Below are 23,547 nucleotides of genomic sequence, written 5' to 3' on the forward strand. Positions count from 1 at the left end.
AATCATTGAAGCTGGGAAATATCTTTAAGATCACACAGTCCAACCAGCAGCCCGTCATACCATGCCCACTGCCCACATCCCTCAGTGCCACATCCACACGGTTCTTGAACACCTCCAGGGACGATGACTCCACCACCTCCCTGGGCAGCCTGTGCCACTGCCTCACCACTCTTGGAGAAGTAATTATCACACCATATTTTTCTTATTGCAAGGACCATTCATAATGAGCACCACTCTTTCTTCAGCTTAAGAGTCCAAGGCTCCTTACCAAATCTTTTTCTTACCGAATATCTATGGTGTTTACACAAGTATGCATTATTTTATAATCATAAGTATGGAGCAGAAACTGCACTTAACTCCCTAGAATGTGACATAAATCTCATTGCAACATGGCTGTTCATATGTCATGCAACCAGAAATCAAAAGTAGAAAGATGAAAAGTTATGAACATGAAGAAAGGTTGCATATTAATGTTAGGAACAATAATTGCAGCAGTTCTCTCTGTAGAAACTAAGAGGAAATATCTAACTTTGACCTTCTTTAAAAGGAATGAGATATAGTGTAACTTCAGAACAGTTTTTACAGCCTCTTGATACATTACTTCTATAAGAATTTTCTTTTTCTTTCTAATTTTGAATGCTAATTTGTATGTGCAAGGCATATATCTGGACATTATTTCCACAACTCTGTCCAATATACATGCTGCCTAAAGCAAAGTCTTGGGCAAGAGTGAGTCATTATTTTCCTTACCTGTATTTGCGTGCAGACTTTAAGTCAATGAAAAATTATGTAACCAACAGTGCTACTCCTCTGCATAAGTAATTTGTTGGGATGGGACAAAAAATACTGAAAATATTGCAAGATAGATCCTTGATGTGATCCTTTAGACAAATCTTAACATTCAAGCAGTAGTTCTTCAGCTTTCAAGCAACATTTTACTTCCTTGTCTGCTGCACTGCCTATGTTGTTTTCTGAAGTTCAGTAGATATTACATAGTGCAGTGCTTAGGGGGGCTGAACCAGAAGAAATAATAGATATTTTATTGTTCTGTGGTAAAAATCTGCTTTTTCTTACATGTTATTGTTCTTTTACGCTCCTAGCATAAGATATGCTTGAGCAATTCTGTGTGTTCTGTTTTGAAGCAGCACAGCGTCAATTAGAGTTTAAGAACCGGGAACAAATGCAACTATTGTAAATTCTGACTCAGTCCTTCTCTGCTTCCTTTTTAATTTCTTTGGGTTAGCTAATGATTACCACCATCAGCTTGCTTGTGACTAGTTTCACTTTTTATTTGATAAGGCTGGCTGCAATGGCAGAGCTGGAAAGCTTGCAGGGCAACATTTCAGTTCCCCACATTTTTCCTGAGAATGTTGTGAAAGCATTTCTAATCATAGCAAAGGTTGTGCACAAAGGGAAAGCAAGCAGAATGACTACCGAAGAATACATTTTTCTGTCATAGTTCTCTGCGTGGACACCTATCTGAGAACAATTGGGGAGTGTAGCGCGTGCCTACTGACTTCTGCCTTCATGCCATGGATACTCTTTAATCAGCAGTTTCCTCTCATGCATATCTTTTTGTTTCCATAGTTGCTCCAGAGAGATAAAGTGGTAACATACATTTGCAGCTCCAGCAGTGAAAAAAGAAAAAAAAAGAAAAAAAAGTGAGAATACTTTCCAGAGGGCAAACAGTGTCATACATGCTGAGCTGAGGCGATTCCTTTGGAGTGGTGCAAGCAGTGCTGGGTGGGCATTTTGGTTTGCAAGCCAGAGGCCAGGAGAACCGTGTGCTCGTTTAGCAGCCACAAAGTGCCACTGCCGTCCCAATATCTTCTTTTATTTGGTGCCATAAATAGCTGCCTACTTTAGCCTATCCGTGACCTTTGATTAGCATGGCTACAAGCAAATACTGCTCTGTCAACACACTTCAGAATATAATTTTACAACAAAATGGAGGTCAAATATAAAAGTAAGAGAATAAACTGAAGTAATAGTCATGCGTAGTTTTGTTCCCCCCGCCAAACAGAACTTTTCTATCTCGTTATATGAAGTATTGCACTTTCTGCAAATTGTACAAAAAGTGGAATCTAAAAGAAGAAAAATACCACCAAGGTCCCGGGAAACTGAGGAGCAATCAGTTCTCAGTTTGTTCCAAACCTAAGGTTTCAATTAAACAAAGCTTCCACTCCTTCTCTTGGCTGAAAGAACCCTTTGAGCGGGAGTACTTGCTACAAGTTGCACCAGCATTGCTTCTGTTCTTTTTGTGGAGTTTTATGTGAACTGACAGTCAATTTCTTGGTGGACAATTGCCCACGTTATAAAACTCCACTGACGTGTCATTATTTGGCTCTGCCAAATAACAGTGAGAAGGCTCATAGCATTTGGTGTGTCACTAAAAGGGAGCTACTTAACACAGTAAAAAGAAAGAAGCATCAGTAACCACAGCAATTTATTTTTTAAGGATTGAGACTCGTCAAACAACATACAACTGAAACCACTGAAGGTGCAGCTATGCCTCTGTCAGTCTTCAGTCAGGAGCTGCAGGGAGAGCACTGAGGCAAGGAACATTACATGTATTACAGGTGCAATAATTTTAAGCATTTCCTGGGAGAGCAGAATGGATAAAATGGAAATAGGAAGGAAAGCCCAAAGTAATTAGCAAGCCCCAATGAAAAGGAGCAAGGAGGCCACAATAATACACTCATAGGCATGAAAATCACCAAGATGAAAGGGCTGCTATTTCTGTGATTACACATATTTCTAAACTGAACACAATAGGCTTACACTGACACAAATTTTCACCAGTCGTGGCTTGCCTTTATTGCTGGTGAGTAAAATGCAAACACCTCTCTTTCAGAATGCAAACTGTTGCATTTGGACAGCAGTGAAGCTGCTGCATCATTTTGTCTGAGGTTAACGCAAGGACCTACTTCAGATTTCCTTCCCAAGTAATCCCAGCGATTAGCAAAACCCAGCTAACCCTAACTTTGTTAAAAGAGCAAATAACAGGACATGTCACTGCTAGCTTTGAGCTCTGGCTTTTTACAGCAGACACTCCCTCCCCATCCCTGGAGGCATTCAAGGCCAGCTGGATGTGGCTCTGAGCAGCCCGGTCTAGTGTTTGGCGACCCTGCACATAGCAGGGGGGTTGAAACTAGATGGTGATTGTGGTCCTTTTCAACCCAGGCCATTCAATGATTCTATGATATGATTCTACGACCGTGACAAGCTGTATTTTGGTCTTTATCATGGTGAGGTCCAGCAGATAAACGCTGTGCACAGAGCAAAGGTACCAAGCCTCTGAGCAAATTCCAACCCGGCGACCTAAATTCCTCTTGCGTTTTCAGCTGGAGACTGGATCCTCCACTTCCTGCTCTGGAATTCTTGAATGATGTTAAAATGAGACTTTGACCTTGCAATACGGATGATAAAAAACGTCAGATAAAACCAAGCACGACTCCAGGTACTTGGAGAGTATGTTCCCCGCGTCTGCCGAACTTCTGACCCGTCACAAGGCGTCATTCCTTACGCTTAAAGGTTTTGTCTCCCTAAAGACTACATTAAGCACCATGCTCCTAACGGCACGCCGTGCGCGCATAGCTCGGCCTTCTCACAGCACTCGCACCCCCTCTCCAGGTGCCGGCCCTGCGGCCTATCGAGGCTAACGTCCATGGGACAGCCCGGCGCCCCGCGCTTTGTGCCCCGGCTCCGCCAGCCCCGAGGGAGACACCGGGCGGCAGCAGCGGCGAGGAAGGGAACCGAGAGCGAGCGAGCGAGCGAGCGAGCGGCCGCGTGACGTCATCATCCGGGTCTCGCGCGGTCCGCCCGCCGGTCACAATGGAGACCGCTCGAGCCCAACGGCCGTGAAACCGCCAGCGCGCAGCTCCCCGCTCCCCCCCCCCCCCCCCGCGCGTAGGGCTAGGGGCGGGCGGTGTGACTGACAGGCGCGGGGCTCGGGGGCGGGAGCGGTACGGCGGAGCCCTCGGAGCCGCGCTAGGCCGGACCCAGCTCCGCCATCTTGGCCAGGGCCCCGCGAGACTCGGGCGCCGCCGCCGCGTCTCGCCTCGCGCCCTCCCCCTCTCATCCCCTCCCCCGCGTACGGAGCCGTCAGCGCGCAGCGCTCCGCTGCCCGGCCCGGCCCCTCCGCCGCCGCCGCCTTCCTTCCTCCTGCCTTCCTCCCTCCCTGCCCCCGCGCGCAGCCCAGCCCCGCAGGCCGCAGGCCCCGGCTGCGTGTGCACCCCCTCCCCCTCGAGCGCCCGCTGCCCGGACGGGGCGGAGCGCGCAGGCCCCAGCCAAGCCCCAGCCGGAGCCGGAGCGCAGGGCCGCCGCCGGGCAGGAGCTGGTGACGCAGGAAAAACGCCTCGGCGGTGCGGAGAGCGGAGCGGCCAGGTGCCGGGATCCGAAGCGCGGGCGGCGGCGGAGGCTTCACTCTTCGTCCTTCCTTCTTCCCTTCCGCCCGTCGCGGCGCCCGGGGAGCGGGGAAGCGGAGCCGCCCCCTCAGCCGGCCGGCCGCACGCCCGGAGCGCGGGGCCCTGCCATGAGACCGTGCCGGGCATGAGGCAGCCCCCGGCCGCGCTCCTTCGGCAGCAGCCGGCAGCGCTCCGGGCCGCGGGACGAGGGGACGCCGTGCGGGGGTGAGTGGCGGAACGTTGGGCCCGGGCGGGGCTGAGGAGGAGGCCGAGGCGGCGAGGCCGAGGTGGAGGGCTGCGGGAGCGGACGGGGCGCTCGAGCCTGACCCGATCTCCCTTCCCCCGGGGACGGGGCTCGGCGGGGGCGAGCGGCGCGGGGGGGAAGATAACGGGCGGCGGGCGGCGTTTTGGAGGGCGAGGGAAAATGGCTGACGGCTCCTCATCCTCTCTCTCGCCGGCTGCCGGCGGGGGGAAGCGCTCCCCGCCCCACCGCCCTCGGGGGCCCCTCCCGGCCTCCCCCGGGCGAGCGGGGCCCGGTGGCTCCCCGCGGCGCTGCACCCCTGCCGTTCGTTTCCCTCCGCACCGAACGCCATTACTGAGGTGGAGTGATTGGAGCAGCGTAGGCCCGGGCGACGCCTGGCAGTCAGGCCCCGGCGAGGCGCTTTTCCGACAGCCTCAATGAAAAACGCCAGCCCCGGCCCATTCACGTCCGCTGTAAACATGATTAACGCGTAGGCCACTCCTCTAGGCCCGGCTTCCAGCCAGCCGATTCGGATGCGCGAAAAGCGGTGGTGGCTTTTTTGTGTCTTCTTCCTCCGGTTTGTTCCGCTGCTCCTCGTCGAACTTACGGCTCAGGGCTCGGTGCTGCGGTTTATTTTAGGAAATACCACCCTCTCCCTTGTCCGAGGTGCAGGTTGGCTGCAGTCTTTCTTATTGTCCTCAAGACAAACCCAGCATTTCTCCAGGAAGATGAGTTGTTGGGTTTTTGTGCATTGGTCATGGCCCCGTTAATGTGTGCCGGCCCACTTAGTGTGGGCATTGTTTGTGTACTATATGTATGGCCTTGGGAGATGATTCCTTTCAGCCATAAGCGCATCTCCTCTCACGGAGCCAGGCAGAAGCATTGAGGTGGGCTTTATGGTGCCGTATTTAATTTTCAGGCTGCTCCTTCGGAGGTCAAGTATTTCGCCAGTGTACAACAACTGTATAGAGAGGGAGTCGTGAGGGAATAAAAATGGAAATATTCTAAATAAAATATTCAAGGGATTCCTAGGCCTAGTTATTCATGTGCTTTCTATATGACTGGATTTATAGTCACAGCTCCACAGTTATATTCATATCGTTGGACATTGCTGTCAGCAAGGAGGCTCTCTGAAGTCACAGGCTCAGGGCCAGCACAAGGCCCACTTTTGCTGACCTACTTGCAGCATGGGGGCCTGTATTTTTTGGAAAGCTGTTGAATTGTATATTAAGTACACTGTTGCAGCACTTACTATGACAGACATGCCAGGTAATGTGTGTTTTCCAGCAGGCTTCTCAAATGCCCAGCAGATGGATGTTAAAGCTGTTATGCGGCTTAGTGATGGGTTTCTGGAGGATTGGCCTGTACTGATGATAGAATTCAAATGGTGTCTCTAGTAAGGAATGTTAGGGGTGGCTGAAATCTCTAGGCAACTAACTTTGTTCTTGATCTCTTAACGCTCTGTTTTGAGACATTGGCTGGGCTCACCACCATAAGTGTTCCAGAGCAGATAACCCTTTTGTTCCAACAAAATCTCAGTCATGTGAATTTTGGTTGTTTTTGTTTTGTTTTTTAATGTAATGTTTTTGATTCTGAGGTGAAGTAACATTTACTCCATGAACCAAAAGAGTACAACAGTGAATTTCAAGATTTTGGAGGAAGAATTTTTGGGGGAAGAATTAATTCATTGCACTGTTGCAATCCCCTGGACTACACTGATGCTTGATAATAGATTTGAACAACAACAACAAAAAACCCATAAACATAATCATAAAGCTGCAGTGTAAGAAACTCATGCATGAGCATGATTTTTTTTTTGGAGGGGGAAATACAGCTAAAAATAAACAAGCAAGACTGTATCATAGTAACTTTTCCTCTCTTCAGTATCTGCTGTACTTTTCTACTTACTTTTTGTGTAGATTTTCTTAATGATACTTCTTCTGGGTAGCCTCTGTCTTCATCTTTCCAGGGCACTGTTTCATGTCATGCTGAATTTGCCCTTGTGATGATACTTCTGCCCATTGAATTAATTGACAGGAAGACTACATCTGAAAGTGGTAATCAATAAGGACAGTGATAGCAAAGCTGTTTACTGTTTTTTCTCTCTGTAGAACACAATTGCTCAAATATGTACATTTTCTCTCTCACTTTGTGATGCATTTATATTCAGAGTAGTTGCATTGGTCTACTTCTCTATTTTAAAAGCACGCCTCCAGCTTTATCTGTTTTACTTCGTATGTTGGAATTATTGCAAATGAGACTCAGAATAAACAAAAATGGTGAATTAGTACCTAGGCGTGTAAGAAAATAAAGATACCTGTAGTGCCTTTGTTCCAAAGCATCCTAAATTTAAACTAGAAATTAGTGTAGGACTTTCCAGTATGAATGAAGTTATATAAGGAGGAGTTCCTCTGTCACTTGTTTGTGTGAACAATTTATTTTTAAATGGTGATGAAGTGTTACTTTCAGCTATGTATTGGTAATACTCATTTACTTACTGAAGTTCCAGAGGAAATACTTCTGCCCTTCCCTCTCCAGTTTAGAAATTTGTTCTGAACTTATTTCAGGTATTAGAAATAAGTACTGTTGTGCTAGGCGGTGCTTCATCTATCACTAGTGATATTATTCCTTTTCAGAGATGCTGTTTTATACATCCTAATAGATATAACAACTGGGGGTATATTTTGATAACATCCTGAGCAGGTTAGCCTCATCCGTAAATGACTACAGTTGTGCATTACTGTTTGGTTGTTTTTTTCCTTAAAGCACCTTTAAAACAAAAACTAATAAACCCCCATCATCCCCTAACACACTATTATCCACAGTTAATTTTCCTTGTAAGCATGAACATTGCTTAATCAAACCAGTAGTCTTGCTTACTCAGGGTTTGCCAGAGACCTGTGTTCAGTGTTCATCTCAGGATATGAGAAAGTTTGCTGGGCTTGGGAAGCTGTGTGTGAAGGCTTTTGAGTCCTTTAGGAAATTGTTTCCTAGATGCTTGCAGTAGTATTAATTGGGACATGTGGACATGGTTTGTCTTGCTCAGGAATCCATGTTTTTCTTAATGCTGTGGATATGCTTCTTGAAACTCTCTGTAGGTTTCATTATCAGCCTCACTTAGAAACAGTCCAGAATGTAAAGCTGTACATCAGGATATGTACCAATCTTTTGTTGTAGTTCCTTGCCTTTTGCAACACAAGCAGTGCTGTGTATGTTGCTATAGACTTCCCTGGTTTTCTACATATTTGTAATAAGTACCGTTTTTCCTCCTTTTTAACTGCCTAACCTTTGTTGTCATAGAATCATAGAACATAGAATGGCCTGGGTTGAAAAGGACTGCAGTGATCATCGAGTTTCAACCCCCCTGCTGTGTGCAGGGTCACCAACCACAAGTTAAATGCACTTTCATCCCGACAAACTAATGAAAAAAGATACAAAAATTAAGTTATACTGTTGTGCCTGCCATCTCTCACCACTGTGGAACATTCATCACAGTCTTCGTTCTGCTCTTCTTTTGAACACTTAACAGGTGGTTCTTCTGCAACATTCAGCAGTGGCCATTGTCTTTTGATTAGTGGGATAGCCAGATAGCTGGTTAAGTTTAGAATGGTTTGGTAAACCTTGGCGTTCTGGAATGGTAGTTAAAAGAAATGTTTTGTGGGGAGTTTTTTGTGTTTTTTGTTGTTGTTTTTTTTTTTTTCCCAGTGTCAAGAGATGAGAAGAACATCTTTGGAGGTGTATGCTTGCCTGCAACAGGACTCACATGTTTGTACAAATGACCTGGAAAGTTTGAGCACTTTGAATTCACGCCTTATAAAAATGCAGCAGCTTCTTTCATGTATTAAATCTAGTTTTTGTTCTCTTATTACTGGAGAGCCATCTGAAAGTTCTTACGCTATTATAATGATTTACAGTTTCATAATGAGTTGAGCTGTTTTCTTAAAAACAGTTCAGTTGTATTGACTGTCTCGTAATAAAGTTCTGCTGTGCTCAAGGCTGTAGCATGACTTGGAAATGTGGTTAGCAAAGACTCCTTCTGCACTTCCTGACAAAACCATCTTTTGACTTGGATCTTCTTGTTCAGAGCCTTGAATACAGATAGGGCTGGAACCCTACAGTGGTAATGGTGGCTTTGCTCTCTCAGAGTATCAGTTGTTGCATTTCCTAGGCATTCCTGTGTTGCTTCAGACCCCTTGTGTGTTGAATGCTTTCTGTGCAGGGCATCTGGTTTGGGAAAAGAGATAAAAATAGAAGTACTAGTGAGGTTATGGGCGAGCCCTTGATAGCTTTGCCTACAATAGGAGAAATGGGAATATAATCTTAGAGTGGACATTTGTGACAGTGTAAAATATTTTCTTTCTTTCCTTCCTTTTTTTTTTTTTTTTTTCTCCCTCATTCTTCTTTGCTGTTTGGGAAGCTTACCAGCACAGTTTTGCATTTTCTGTTCTGAACTTTCTGGCGTTTTCTTTCTATATGAATACATTCATCTCATCTTATTTGAGAGGTGAAGTCAGCCTGCCAGTTATCAAAGCTTTTCAGTTGCCAGCTGTGGATATGTTCCCAAATAAAAATTAGAATGTGAGGAATAATGATTTAAAAATCTAAGAATGCACATATCTTGCTGCTCTATGGTTTTCTTAAGATGTAAGTTGCTGTTAATTGTGAGACTTATTAACATCTTCTGCTTAGCTTTGTTACTATGCCTCTAAAACAGATTCCAGGAATCCCTTTTGATTTAAAATGCAGTCATGTTTTGAATGCTCCTATTTTCAACCTTTTTTTTCATGAAGTGTAGACTGCTTTAGGAGTGATACATCGATACCAGGGATGTTACTGTGGGATACTTTTATTTGTAGCATCCTTGATCTGTTTACAAAACAGTATGTAATCCCATTTTGTGATTTAGGTTTCCTGACACATGAAAGTGCCAACACAGAAATGTCACTTCCTTACATGTTTAATTAATTTATTTTTTTCTGCTAAGCTTAGCCTCCCTGGACATTTAGCAAATAATACTGTCTGGCAGTTTGCATTTAGCCACAAATTTACTCATAGTAGGGGAATTCCACATTGCATCATTTCGTAAAGATGTGCATCTGTGAGTAGAGAGTTCTCAAAGAACTCTTTTTCTGGACTTTTTTTAAAGCTGAGACCCATGAATATGTTGAAGGCAAGGCACAAACATGCAGCTACATAGTGCTGTCTCCTATCTTCTCTTCTGTGTTGTTTCTTTTCTTTTTAAACAGAAGCATTGTTCAGAATGAACACTTCAAGATAACGAGAAATTTCTAGAGGGTATTTCAGGGCTTTTTATTGAGCTTCCATATAAAATAACCCAAATTTAAATAGTAGAAAACTTTCCCAGGAAGAGGTTTTATTTTAGTCAAGAAACAGCTAAAGGGCAATGTGAAATGATACAGAAATGTACGTTATGGATTCCATAGGTTTCAATCCTTGAGACACTTGAATGCTACTCGACTTTTTGCCTTGCTTCACTGGGAGTAGATACAGGAAGAGGCAAAGGTGTTACAGTGGGATAGGGTGGTCTTAGTTCTGGCACTGTGAAATGGAAAAGATTGTTAAGAAATGTGTCTCACAGTGAGCAGGCTGGGGGAGCAAGCCAAGTAGGATCCCTCTGCTACCAGGCTGGCTTTTTTAGGTGGAGGGCAATGTCTTTGCTTGCTAGCACTATGGTTTAGGAGAGTGACAGCAGGTTTGTGTTGGTTGGGGGTGGAACTCCAGGTTTTGGGTCATCTTTTGCCACAAATGGACATTGACAGTGAGGGGAGTAAGTCTTTGTGTTTCTAACTCAAGATGAGAATGAACATCCTTGTCGAAGTGTGCTGGCATCTCAGTGAACGAGCCGTTCATGTTTTGGGGTTTATTTTTTTCTTCTGTGAAGCAATCAAGTATTCAGTGTGTTTTATTTATAATAAGGTTCAACACAGATCTGTGAATTTGAATCTTCAGTAAGGAAAGGGGATCTGCATACTCTGTTTTAAGGTGAATAGGGGTTGAGAGACCACAATTTTAATCAGCAGAAAGCTTAAACTGTAGTTTTCTTTGATATAAGGCATTGTACATGTCTTATTTTTGAAATAGAATGTTAATTGGTGATTGATTTCAGACCTTTCCTTTTTGTGCATTTTCCCAAATCCTTTAGCAATGATTATTCCCAATATTTTTTACAAATGATGACATGAACTCTCAGGAGTTTGGAGGTGAAAACTCCAGTGTCATGTTCTACTACTTCCTAAGGTCCAGTTTTGGACAGCCCTCCATATTCCTTGGCCTGTCTTCCAGTCATTGCTTTATTAATCACAATGAGACCTCAAAATCCCAAGCATTTTTTCTTGTTGCTTTTGTGCACGTGTGCATATACAAGGAGATGTACAGAGTTTTTTTTCTCTGCAGCTAAGGTAGCAGTGTCAGATTGCTTTGGTATTTTGGAGCTCCCCTGGAGTTTTGTGTTTGACAGTTTGTAACCTGTCTAGTGAAGAGGTAACTTGAAACATGAATTCCCCTCACGGGATTGGAGAAATCATTAATTCCTTTTCATGTCTTATCTTAAGATTGGGAAAATTGTGAGATTTTAAAAATCAGGTTAAAAGATCAGAAGTGAAATGAAAAGCTCCATTTTCCTCAGTGGCAGTGGATGCAGCAAGGTCAGTAAGCGGTAGTGAAGTCTTGCTGTAAGCTCGTGGTGTGTTTTCAGCCATGGGGGACAATAAAAGGTACTCAGTATCGGGCTCTGGTTAGCAGGAATATAACTGAACTTTTACTTGTTCCATCCTGAGATTTTTGACCAAATGATTGCAGAATCCTGTCATGAATTTTCCCTTTTCCTCACATCACTTTCCTGATAATGCAACAAGTATTAAGAACCAGCAACAATTTCTGAACATGGTGTCTGGAGGCAGCTGAGTAACAACAGCAACAACCAGTGTGTTAGTTTTGTGTTGTTGTTGGCCACAAGCAGTAGTCAAAATCAGCTTGACATAGAGATTTTTTTTGTTCTTCTGTAAGTTGTCTCTGAAACTGTGCTGCTGTATTTACAGTTAACAAAGTAAATTAACAAAGTTAATTACAGTTAAAGTATTTACAAAGCAAATGGCTCCAGGTCTCTGAAGGCTTTCTAGGGGTAGCTGGGCACGGAGGAAGGTGGTAGAAGGTGAAATTATACATTTTTAGAGTTGAAATTGCGCTCGGTGCCTGATGTGCTGTTTGTTTAAATGCAATATATTTGCTTGGATGTGTGTATCACACATGGAGACTGGAGAGTTGTGAAAGTTGGGTGTATTATGTAGTGCAGCAGTGGGTAACTGACAGTTGAGAGCAGAGAAGCAATGCCTCTGCTGTGAAAGCTGCATCGTGCTTTTAAGCACATAGAATATTCTCACACTGTACTACACCCAAAACACAGCTTGAGGGTTTTAATGTTGATGAGCCCATGTGGTTCCCCGTGAGTCTGAAAATGGTACAAAATAGTCATTCGCACCAACAGTGAAATAAAACTCTTCAGTTCTTTTCGTTATTCTGTGGTCAAAATTTTGCTTCAAATATAACTTTATCTTTGAGCAGTATTTACTAAACTAACTGCTAAATTACAAGGATTTTTTCTTATCTTTAACTCTTTTCAGGAGTTCTTCACCAAAAACAAGAAGAAAAATCCTTAACAAGCATATTGAAGTTTGAACAGTTCAGTTGCAAGTTTTTCCATCTGTAGCAATGATGAAGAAATTATTTTTGAGGGTATATTTCTGGGGCTGGTACAGTGGGTATGAAAAAGACTTCTGTGCTTCTTTTATAACCCTTGGAAACGTTTGTTTTCTATGAATAGATCTTACATGCAATGAGAATGTTTTCTGTTACTAACGTAGAAGAATTTTTGTAGTTTGATCTTATTTGCCTGTGTGGTCTGCTGTTACCTTCTTCACGGTGAGGTTTTATCTTGTTTAATCTGTTCTGTGTTTTCATGCCACTTTTCCTTGGCAGTGTTACTTCTATATACTTCTGTATTCATAGTGCCTGAATTTCAAGTGCATCTTTCTTAGGACTTTTTTTTTTCCCTTTCTCTCTGTCACACTGCTGAGTGGCTGATGTTTGGTTCCCCAAAACCAGAGGTTCAATGTGCAGATTGGACAGACATCCTTGTTTGGAAGTGTGTTATTTACAGACAACAACTTGTCACAGGCTGTCTGTAATTTGTGGTTGTTTTTTCCGTTGCTGAACTTGTAAATATAAGGCTCCTTATTTTTGCTCAGCCTCTTGATAAATGCAAGTAAAAAGGTTAATTTCTCCTGCTGCCTGCCCCCAAATTAAGACATAAATAGAACTTGGAGTATTACCACTTCCTCTCCCCTCCCCCCCACCTATAGTATGTATTAGTTCATGTGGGCTTGTGGTTTGTAGTACTGAAGTAAAACTTGAAGCATGATTCTTAAAAATGCTTGTTTATTTTTTGTTTGAATTATCAGGTAGCTCAGGGAGGTTGCTTGAAAATTGGGTGGAGTGAAAAGCAAGTGATGCAATGAAACTTGTAAAAGTGCAGAGGTTGTGAATGATTTATGCATTTTACAGTGCAATGGGGAAGTTCTCACTTGAGCTGATTTTAGAAGACTCCTCTGTGCGAAGATGGAAAATTTGGAAATGTGTGCATTACCTTTACATTAACCACTGCTTCTTCCACTTAATAATGAACTGTTCTTCCCTGACACCATCCTTGACTCCATCAATTGGGAAGGCTGATTGAATTGGATTGCCATTCAGTGTTTTATCTTTAGGCTTAATTCTGCAAATGCATCAGTCTAACTCCCATACTGATTAGATTTATTCATCCGTTAATAACATTTATAGATGCTTTGTTTGTTCTCAACCTGTGCATTTCCCAAACATTAGTGTATTACTTCTCACCTCACTTAAAATTAAAAGGCTTGTGTTGTCTTCTGTTTTAATGATGAAAAATTAAGACACAGATCCAGTTCTTTCAGAAGGAACTTCTCTGGTAGCATTTCTGCAGGTTTGTGTTAGATGTTCAGTTGTTACAGACACAGCTCAAGTCAACATACGTTGCTCTTATGCTTCTTCAGGCTTTGTTTTACCCACGTATCTCAGTAGCCAGAGAAATGGGGAGAAGATGAAGAGGTTAATGTGGGGGAAAAAAGCCCAAGCAAGCAGATTTCTTCAGCAGCACATGTGATCAAGACGCAGGCAGAATTCAGTTCTCAGTGCTTCTGTTTATCTGCTTCCAAACCCTGAGACTTCCCTTTGACTTCTTTTCTTGTGAAACATCGTTGAATTTCTTCAACAAAAAGGTAAAGGCAATTTTTCTTCCTGGTGCCTCAGGTGACTGCTGTCCATGCAGATGACTTAGTTTGATGGAAGAAAACTTTAGCTTGCTGCAAGTTAAATTAGAGTGGAATCTGGTTTACTCTGAAGATCCCCAATTGCGCAGGAGAAAAATGACAAATGGAACCTTTGAGCAGTTTAGAGAGCACGTGTCTTTCTCTCTCAGAATTGTTACATGAAAGTTTCTTTTGCTAACAGGTAGTGAGACTTGACTGTTATGGTGGACACTGCTCTGTTGAGTCCATTTTTTTTATATGTATGTGCAGATAATATTTGAACTGTGCAGAGTTGTTTACCATTTCATAACTCTGCCCGTTTTCTTGATCAACAGAAACAAGTTTTGCTTGCTTCTGTGTGTTGCACACATCTTCTGCCTTACCTGCTGCAGCTCTCTCACTGTTACATGTAGTTGCGGTCTGATTATTCCAAGCTTTACTGCTAAATCAATTTTCTGACTCACTGTGATCTGAGTGCCATTTTCTGTTGCTCCTTGCAGTGGTTTTATCGTAATGTCTGGGACAAATGCATTTTTTTGCCTTCATCTTCTTAAACTTCTCGCACTTAGCCCATATTTGCTCTGGCTAGTTAATATTTCTTTCATGACTGAACTCGTACTGTTTATGAGTTGGCATTCCTGGCATTTATTGTACACTAATCAGCTTTCTTTGTGTGCTATTTCCTGTTAGCCATTATACTTAAGAAGTGCTTCAGTCTTTGTGACATTTCTGCATTGTTAGGACTCATCTCTGGTTTTACATGTGTGAATCTTCATTGCTCTTATAGATAAATAAATGCTAGCTGTAATTATCCAATTATCCATACACTGTTCTTTCTTCTTTCTTCCATCTCAGGTCTATTTCATTACAGATTTGCTCTGATGCCTAGAGTCGATTGTGTCCAAGGACATATATATTCTACCTGCCTCTTGTGCCATTGTTAGTGTTCATATGGCGTGTGATCCAGATAAAAATGAAAATTTTCATTCCTTTCCCCTAGTTACTTTTCAGCCAGAGTGATTTCTTGATGGTGGCTCACTGTGTGATGATGTGAGGAGCAGGATAGGATGAAAGCAAGCCAGATCATCTTCCTCTGCTTGTGACAACATGGGCTTACCTGATTTCAAACAGACTGTGAAACTGTACCTTCAGTTGAGGCTTGTGCACCTGCAGAAGTGCAGTGAAAGTCTGTTCTAAAATGTACCAAGATATAATGCTATTATGGAGGAATAAGATCACCTTTTCTTATTGAGATTCCAGCAGTACAAGGAGGGCAGAAGAATTTAAGCACTGTGATGGTAAAGCTGCCTTCTGAGAGTTCTGTTGCTTTTGTGTTGTGCCAGTATAGGCACTGGCTGTTGAATGGATGAACAATCTTGTTCTCTCCTGGCCCATTATAGGGTTCAGCTGAAAACCAGCTTCTTAATTAGTCTGTCTGTGCAGTGGAGGGAGATGGTGCCTTGGTGGTTCTTGGACTTGCATGATTTAACGCTTAACCATTTGACTGTGATTTTTGCTTTTGTTGTTGTTTGTTGGCTTTTTTTTTTGTTTGTTTTTTGGGTTTTTCTTCTGTTGTTTTTTTTCAAATTCCTGTTTTGTTTTTTTAGTCATAACTTCAATTTACAATTTTGAATTTTACAACCCATCCTCAATCTTTAGGATGTAATAATATAGTAGGTAGCTATCACCTGCATTTCCTGGAAAGGAAGGTTGTGACAAACTTTCTGATAGGTTTTACAGCTATGTGAGAGTACTGTGTTTCTGGAACATTGGAGACACTTTTGGGTTTTGTGGGGAAGTGGGTATGCAAATGACTCCTGTTTCTAGCCCTGCTTGTTTCTTCATGTGTTTTCTTGGGGCTTCCTTATTCCTACCCAACTTCCTCTGCTACTACCTTTTGGCTTTTAAAACAGGCTACCACTTTTGTTGTCTTGGCAGAAGGAGCATTAAGAAGATGTTCCTGTTGCCACTTATTTTCCTTCAAAGAGGCCAGGATTTTTAAGGGGATTTGTTAAACAAGCCCTCTGGAGCAGATAGATAATTCTTAGTGATTGTTTGAACACAAATGGCTTGTGTGAGTTGAATTGGAATGGAGTGTGTATAAGGCAGGCAGTCTTTGTGAAGGTTCTCTCTCTACAAAACCTCCTGGTTACAATAGGCAGTTGGTACACTGAAAACTAGTTCTAAGTTTGGCTAAGCTTCAAAAGCAATTAGGAAGAAACAGCTTATAATTGAAATCAAAATTGAAATTTTGATGCTGGTAAAACTTGTGTCTGTGTTTGAGGTATTTTAAGTTAGGCTTGATGGTAGTGGTAGCGTCTGAATTCATGTGCTTAGTTTGTGCTTTCTAATAGAGTATTACATGAAACTCATAAAGCTTAAGCTTTATAGTTTTTCTACGTGGTGCCATATGGTGTGGAATATCTCTCTGGCCAGTTTAGGTCCTGATTCTGTGCCCTCCAGCCCCCTCACTGGCAGGGCAATGTGAGAAGCTCAAACATCCTTGGCTCTTCGCAGCACTGGTCAACAACAACTAAAACACTGCTGTGTTATCAACACTGTTTTTCTCCTGAAGCCAAAACATAGCATCATACCAGACTTGATGGAGAAAAGCAACTCTATCCCAGCTGAAACCAGGACAAAAATGCTTTCAGCTTAATATCTGGCTTGGATGCTGCAGCACTCTAACTTGCATTAAAGCAAGCAGTAAGTTTTCTGAGTTTTATTCTTTGAGGGAGAACTTCTATAAGGTGTTGATAACGTTGTGGGGTGTTAGGAATACACACTCTGAATATTTTTTTTCATGTTCTGCATAGAACATAAAAACATAAAGGGAGTCAGAAGGGGCTAGCTAACTTTTAACTACTTTTGTAACAGAAGTCTTAGAGTATTATACTCTTGAGTTGCTTGAAGGCTGAAGTGTGTTATGCTATAAATACTTTCATATTTTAAAGTCATAGGTGGAATGAATATGGAAGATCCCATTTGCTTCTCTTTGAGTACTTACTAAAGAGTGAAGGTAGCAGAGCCCATTTAGCATCTGCCAGCAGCCTGGTGGAAAGTATGAACCTTGTAAATGATAGAAGCCGGAGGGATCTGTTTGTCTCTGGCAGAAAACAAGCATAGGAATGGCACAGGGAATGAGAAATCATAATTTGAGCACTTGTACAGTTCTGTGTTAAGCGGGATGTTCCAAGTGTTACTGCCTTTTTCGTTTTATCCCCCAGCAAGAATTGAAGTTGTGAAATGTATTAAATTACTCTAGTGTAGGAGATCAAAAGGAGCATTTTGTTTAAACTTTTTTCATTAAGTTTTTCAATTTTTGTCTGCTGTGGTAGATAGGAGAATTGTTATCTCTAGCTCTTTTGTTGGAGAAGGAGATATATACTTCTTGGTTACAGCTTCATCCCCGCTGCCTACAAAAACGTGCTAAAATTCCTAGAGATTTTTGTGAGCCCTGCAATAAAGGAAGAGCACAGTTCTCAAGGAAGTTCCAAAGGTCACTAGAGTTAAAGCGTAAAGGTTCTTAGCAGTCCTTTGAGGTTTGAGCCCAATTAAAAAAAAGAAAGTGAGATATTTTGTAGGAGCTCCTTGGAATTTACAAACCTCATGTTCTTCTCTGGTTAACTGTAGATGTAGAAGGGAACCACAGATCCTAATGCAACCTAAAATCACAATTAAAACTGCTTACATAAGTTGTATGTAATATCTTTCATTGGTTTTCCCGCTACTCTTATGTCATCGGAGGCAGAAAACAAATGTAAAAGTTCAAGGATTTGATCATGAAAGAAGAAAGGAGTAACGCTTTGTATGCAGAGTTGAAGGAGATTCTAAAATTAACTAAGAAAGTAGAGTTTGCATTTTGGAGGAAGTCTGTGTAGATGCATCAACATTTGTTTATTTGAATGCTTTAAATTAAAGCAACCTGAGTAAGAGATGAGCTGTATATACTGCTCTTTCTCTGGACTGATTTGAATCTTAAAACATGTTTTTGCTGTAGTACTTCTTTTGGCTTTGTTTCTCAATGGTGAGGGCTTGCCAGTATTCTTTCCTGTACATAGCTGGTAGTAGGTGTTTTTACCCTGTTATTTCTCATTTTGTTTCAAGCATATTGAATCTAGAATTTCATCTCCATTTAGCTTTGAACTTTGTCTATATTTTTGTCTGCTCTCTGCTTGAATTTCCAGTGCAAAGTTAAAGCAGTGTTAATTAGTTAGTTTTGTTTCTTGTGTGTCGGAGGATAAAATTTCCAACCCCTTTCAGCAGGTTGTTCCCGGGTCTATTGCAACAGATGGAAATACCAACCTGATGTTTTGAGTATGCATTCGATATCCTCCTTTTTCATCTGGTATGAAGAACAGTGTTACTGAACTTATTCTTTTCCATCTGCGTTTTCGAAGTTATGTTCAAAGATGGTTTCTGGGCATTAGTTTTTAATTGAAAATGTAGCTCTGTATAGTTAGGAGGGACATCAGCTGGTCTTAGTTTTGTGTGCTATTTCAAACAGCCAAGAAACGTTTTTGTTCATACTAGCCAAAATTTTGCTTGGTCCTGTCTGCTTTTCATGATTTTGTTTGTGTGCCTCGTTGGCAATGATTGCTTCTTTGACAATGTCAGTTTCAAATACAGTTTGTGCAGTACTTGCCTGTTGCTCCTCAGGGTTTTTGTCTCTTCTGAATGGCTCAAAAGCTGAAGAATAAGAGTAGAAATGTCAGTCTGAAAAGGATATCTTTATTCCTTTACTGTAAGGATGTAAGATAAGCAGCAGTTGAAGACCCTGAAATAAGTAGACTGTCTGAGAAGTACGTGGTCTCTGGTGCCCTATCCTGTGGCCAGTCTTATAATTGGTTCAGATAGTTAATACAGCATGTAGCTCTCTCCGGGAGATTAATTCATATGGGTGGTATTTTTGTTGCCTAGATGTAAAAGGCTGTAATTCACGAATTTCTTACCAGTTCTGCAGATAACATCCTAGAATCGTAGAATGGCTTGGGTTGGAAAATGATACACTTCTTTTAAGAAGATGATGATCCTGAGATTTGTTGTTGCTAAAAGCATGCAGTTGTAGTGTTTGCGTTTGGGTGCTTTTCCAGTATAAGCATTCTTCCAGTTCTGTTTCCAAAGACACAGAAAATTTTCTGTACACCCTGTTTTTGTAGTTGGATGACCTGACACTTGGCTATGTTAGTGCACATTCTATTGTGCCAGGCTTATCAGATGATAGAGATTACTCTATTATCGTCTCGTTGTTTTATTATCCCATTTACTTGTCATGTGCAAAAATGTATTAGAGATTGTATAGTTCTGTTTAAGTCATCAGTAATATTGAGCACTATGGAATAGAGAATTGATATCTGTGGGGCTTTGCTAGAAGTGTTGGCCCATTTCCATTAAAACGCTCTTAGGAGTTTATTCTGTGATCTAGTGACCCAGCTGGTGGATGAAGGAAAGGCTGTTGGTGTGGTCTGCCTTGACTTCAGCAAAGCTTCTGACTGTCTCCCACCGTGTTCTCCTGGGCAAGCCAGCAGCCCATGGCTTGGAGAGGTACGCTCTTTGCTGGGTAAAGAGCTGGCTGGATGGCCATACCCAGAGAGTGGTGGTGAATGGAGCTAAATCCAGCTGGTGATCGGTCATGAGTGGTGTTCCCAAGGGCTTGGGCACCCTCAGTAAGTTTGCAGATGACACCAAGCTGGCAGGAAGTGTCAATCTGCCTGGAGGTAGCAAGGCCCTACAGAGGGATCTGGACAGGCTGGATCACTGAGCTGTAGCCAATGGGATGAGGTTTGAGAAAATCAAATGCCGGGTCCTGCCTTTGGCCACAACAACCCCAAGCAACGCTACAGGCTTGGGGCTGAGTGGCTGGAAGACTTTGTAGGAGAAATGGACCTGGGGGTACTGATTGATGCTTGGCTGAGCATGAGCCAGCAGTGTGCCTGGGTGGCCAAGAAGGCCATGGCATCCTGGCTTGCATCAGAAATACTGTTGCTAGCAGGAACAGGGAAGTGGTTGTCCTCTGTACTCAGCTCTGGTGAGGTTGTGCCTTGAGTATGGTGTTTGGTTTTGGGCCCCTCACTGCAAGAGAGACATTGAAGCCCTGGAGCGGATTCAAAGAAGGGCAACAAAAGTGGTAGGGATCTGGAGCATAAGTCTTGTGAGGAGTGGCTGATGGTACTGGGATTTTTCAGTCTGGAGGAGAGGAGGATCAGGGGAGACCTCATTGTGCTCTGAAACTATGTGAAGGGTTGTGGTGAGCTGGGTGTCAGCAGTCTCCCTCATTTAGCGTGGTAGGACCAGAGGGAATGGTCTCAGATCGCACCAGGGGAGATTCAGGCTGGATGTTGGGAAGTACTGCTTTTCCAAAAGAGTGGTCAGGCACTGGAATGGGCTGCCCAGGCAGGTGGTGAAGTCACTGACCCTGGACGTGTTCAAGGAACATTTAGACATTGTGCTGAGGGACATGGTTTAGTGGGGAATATTGGTGATAGGTGGATGGTTGGACTGGGTGATCTTGTAGGCCTTTTCCAACCTTGGTGATTTTATGGTTCTATGATTTATACATTTAAATATTTTTAAAAATTATTTGATATTGCCTGTTTTGTTTACTGTAGGCTTAATCAAAAAAGCATGTAAAAATGTGAAAAATCAGGTAATCTCCAGCATCTTTCACATTAAGTGTTAAATTGCCCTAACTTACAAGACTGTAGGAAGTCTTGTATCCTGCATTAGAGGCTGCATGTTTTATGAGACAGGTCCATGTACAGAAATGGTAGTTTGATTTCCTCTCTTTATTCCCTCCACTTCTCCCCCTTTTCCTTTCTGTGCTATTGTGGACTATATCCTGTTTTCAGAGATCTACTAGAAGTTGTATCTATGGATTTCTTTGGGTTCTTCAACTCATAAAGTAATTTTATACAGCTTACCTTAGTTTTTAGATTTTAAAATATTTAATATAAGTTGTTACCATGTGGTAAATGGTATGTATTGGAAACACTTTTTGTTGTGACATTGAATGCTAGACCAGCAATGCATCTGATCCAAAGCAGGAATATTAATATCACGGCAGAAAAAGTAGAGAGGTTTAATATTTATCTAATGTTTCATATGATGATTGCTAGGGTGTTTTGAATGTCTTTCTAAATTATGGATGGTGATCACATGTCTATGCTGGGAAATATGTACTAAATAAGAATAATCAATTAGAATAGTTTTTTAGACTGCATATTAAATGAACTGTGTGCAGAAAAAATATTTAGAAACACATTATTGTTTTGTTAGTATATTGCATTGTGCTTACTTAAAAATTAGTCCTGTTTCAAAGCGTGGGAAAAATGAGGTGTTTTCTACCTGCCTTGGTGTACTAAGCCATATATTCTGCTGAAAATTTTAAAGACTCATTTCACCAAAAGAAATTTGCTATGGCTGCCCAGTTATTGCTTCCTGAACCATTGCTACATATTGAATGCTAAGAAGAATACTAATTGGCTAGAATGGGAGACTATATTGTGTGTATCTTCATGCAGAGGGAGTGAGGAGATGAGTACTGTTGTGTAAATGTACGCTTCTGGTCTGCTGGCTCTTTCAAACTTCAATAACATCCTACTTCATACATTCTGAAAACTCTTCATTTTCCCTTTGTGGTGTGCTTGGGAAGCTCATAGGAGGTCAGTGATATGTCAGTGCTCAGAAGTACTCACATTTCATCTGTTCCCCTACTGCTTTGCTGTAGGAATTCGTATCTTACTGAGAAAGCTTTCATTTTTTAAGTGGAGTTAAGCCTATATTTTTTGCTACTGATAATTGTGGGAATGTGTTTTGATTTTTCCCATTGACTTTTGAGCATCCAATAACAATGCTTTTTTTTAATTATTTTTTGTAGGAAAAAGGCAAAGCAGTCAAGTTGAATATGAAATAATATTAAAAGTTAATTATACCTTTTTTATAAATCAAGTGAGATTAAATCTTTCCAAAAGCCTAATAGTGTAACATCATGTAATTATGAGCATCTGAATTAATGCTTAAGGAACAAACAGCACTCTTGAAGTATTGCAGACTGTAAACTTTGCTATGTAGCTTTGAGAGGTGTAATTATTATGAGGACTACTCTGAAAGTAATGCCTCCTATTTTGTATGTTGGCCCACAACATCAGAGGCAGATGTTGATGGTATGGCAGTAGAGGCTGAGCCATCTCACCAGCATCCCATTCCATTTTGCTGCCGTGTGACAGATGGCAGCAGAAGGGCACTATGGCATCTGATGTGGAAATGCAGATGAAGCAGAGGTGTGGAACTGAAATCCTCCATGCAGATAACACGGCACCCAGTGACATTCATCAACACCTGCAGAATGTTTATGGAGACCAAGCACTGGATGTGAGCACAGTGAGGCATATTCATTACTTGCCTGCGCTAGCAATCAGTAGACATAGTATTTCCACAGCTAGTAGAGTATCAATTGCAAATATGAGTGTTCTAGGTTTATAAAAAGGAGCACAATATAAATATAAGCATGAAGCCATGATTTGTCCTTGCTTATAGTGTTCTAGTGCTGCTTGAGAAGTACCAAGATTGCACTCAAACCCACAATATCAACTCGATCCTTGCTGGTTGCATTGCTAGGAATACATTTTTGGAATGCAGAAGTGTAGCCTCCTGAGTAAATAAACAGTAGCATAACTGGAAGAAGCATAGCACTGCGTTGCTTAGCTGCATGAGATTTAATCTAACTCTGAAACAAATGCACATAATAAAATTCTTTGATCTGATTTTTTTTTTCTAGTCTCGAACCTGTTGTAACTTGTCATTTCAATGTAAAGTGGAAGGAAATCTTACCCACTTTTTTTGCATATTCATTGTGAATTCAGGAAAAGATTTGCATAGGCATATGCAATGGCACGGAAGGCGTCCCTCAAGACATTTAAACACTTTTAAAATAGATATTAACATTTTTCATATAGAAGTAACTCTAAGTTATTTAGGTTACAGTGTGTGCATTTACCAAAGCTTTGTTTATTTACCTCTCCTGATGATGTTGCAGAGTCTGACTTGTTTTACGGCAGTAATCAGAATTGTCCTCTCCCAAAATAACAGGTGCTTTGCATACTTGCTTACCAGTGGCTTCAATGTAGTTTCTTGATTGCCTGGAAGTGTTTAAGAATTGAAGTATATTGCAGGATCTGTAAATCCCATATTCCTCTTCATTCAAATGTATTAAATCTTACTGGGACACACAGTTTCATTCCAGTTGAACCAAGTTAGCTCTGTCTGAAAGCTCTTGAGAATGAAAGAATGATCATACTCATTCTGTCCGTGTTTTGTTTAGGGCAGCCTGAATTTGTGCCTACGGAAAAATATAGCACGGCTGTGGCTTGCTGTGGAGCACAGTTAATTGCCTTAATATTTGCTGGTTTTGTCTGTAAGGCATTGACTGTTTTCTTTCTTGGTGCTGTATATATGGCATTCTGCCCCACGCACAATCATATGAGCAAAGCAGTTTTTCTTGCTCGGAATAGGAACTGAAATTGATTTTGTTTCCGTTTGGTGGCCGGAGGAACTGTGT

At 42.0% G+C, this 23,547-nt stretch overlaps 1 protein-coding gene across 4 annotated transcripts in view; it reads left to right on the forward strand.

Moving 5' to 3' along the window:
- Window positions 1-4,549: 4,549 nt before the first annotated feature.
- The window catches only part of USP9X (ubiquitin specific peptidase 9 X-linked), a 98,236-nt gene continuing 79,238 nt past the window's right edge, over window positions 4,550-23,547 (forward strand). For all 4 annotated transcript variants that reach the window (XM_042866497.1, XM_042866498.1, XM_042866499.1 and 1 more), the window contains exon 1: window positions 4,550-4,631. The gene's annotated coding sequence lies outside the window, so the exon portion shown is untranslated. The remainder of the gene's footprint in view (window positions 4,632-23,547) is intronic.

Source organism: Lagopus leucura, unplaced genomic scaffold (genome assembly GCF_019238085.1).
Source record: "Lagopus leucura isolate 7727_CA_CO unplaced genomic scaffold, USGS_WTPT01 Super-Scaffold_100001, whole genome shotgun sequence".
In the NCBI taxonomy this organism is placed as follows: domain Eukaryota; kingdom Metazoa; phylum Chordata; class Aves; order Galliformes; family Phasianidae; genus Lagopus; species Lagopus leucura.